The following is a 1,536-nucleotide window of genomic DNA, read 5'->3' on the forward strand; positions in this document are numbered from 1 at the left end:
TCAGGACTGTAGATCTTGCATAGTACTGTACCATGGGAACACTAGACACCATTTTATTTGCAACCTAGTGATTGTAAATAAGAAGTTTAAGCTTCAAATTTCATCTTAAATCTTCGTTTCTTTTTTCTTTCTTCCTCCCTCCGGTCTAAGGGTGGCCGGTTAGGCCCGGTCCCCGGTTAGTTCTTACAAAATGCCCACGAAGTCCGGGATCACTTAGGACCGGACCCACGAAGCTCGGACCCACTTAGGACCAGCCCACGAAAGCCCATTTAAGACCGGGCCCAGCCCATATTACAACCCTAGTCCAGTCATATAATAACAAAAAGGTCACGCATTTTAAAAGCTTGTTGATAATAGTTATGTACATGATGAAAAGCTTTAAAAAGTTTAAAACCTATGATAAATCAGTAGAAAAAGGAAATTATGCATCAAAAGAAATTGACGTGATAATTAATTAATGAAAGTCAAAAGGATATCTCATCTAAAGTCCAGATTAAGTTCCCTCTTTTCCCCCTCTTATAAGTGATTACAACTGAAAAAGCATCATATATTAATTTTCTGATAAAATCAACTTTCAACATTTTGTTCACATTTCATTCATGTTTGAGTATCACTTTATCGCAAGGCAAATCTAGTTAAAGAACGTCCAAACAAATGGCAACTATTACTGCAGAGTGAAAGAGGTAAATGCCCATGCGTAGCCTACGCCACAACATTCGCTGCATTAGAGTACGTACTAGGAAATCCTCGAAGAGAAATCAAAGCTTAGGTTGTTTTAAATATTTGGATGTAAGTTATATAGTTTGATAACGTATTTTTTTTTTTTTTACAATATTAATATAATTTAACTTGTAATAGAGGGTTGATAGCTAATTCACTTGGTACTTCCACAATTGAGGTGGAAAATTCAAAGCCCTGCCTCCGCCTTTTCCGCAGCATCCCCAACAGGGGCGGATCTACATAGAGCCGAGGGGGTGCACCGCCACCCGTAGTCCTCGATCGAAACTCTATGTATATATCTATATATGTAGATGAAATAATTTAGATATAATACAATGACACCCTAATGATCAAAACTGCCACTGGGTGCCAATAGTAAAGGTACGAAAGTTTCTCCTAGGTGGCGTGAGTTCGACTTTGGTCCAACACTATATATTTTTTGAAATTTTGGTTAGTACTTTTGGACAATTAATGTGAGTTGCCATATGTTCACTTATTTTGTTTTTATTTATTCTTTGTTTTATTTTATTAATTCTTTTTTACCTTTTTATTTATTTAATCTTGTTTGACTTATTTATTGTGCTTTCCTTTGATTACATTAAAATAACAAAGCTCCCTTATTTTCCCAAAATCGTTTCCCACCCAAAACCCTCCCCAGCTATCGTGTTGCTGTCCCAAACCGATTATGATAGTATTTTGTTAATTGGAAGATATTTCTATGTGCTAGTAGATGAAAGAAGTGGTTGTCTTTTATTTTTTTCATGTAGAAAAAACTTTATGATATTAGTAATACTGCTGAAAATTTTATGATGTGCG

This window comes from Nicotiana sylvestris, chromosome 11, assembly GCF_000393655.2.
Source record: "Nicotiana sylvestris chromosome 11, ASM39365v2, whole genome shotgun sequence".
Taxonomy (NCBI): Eukaryota; Viridiplantae; Streptophyta; class Magnoliopsida; order Solanales; family Solanaceae; genus Nicotiana; species Nicotiana sylvestris.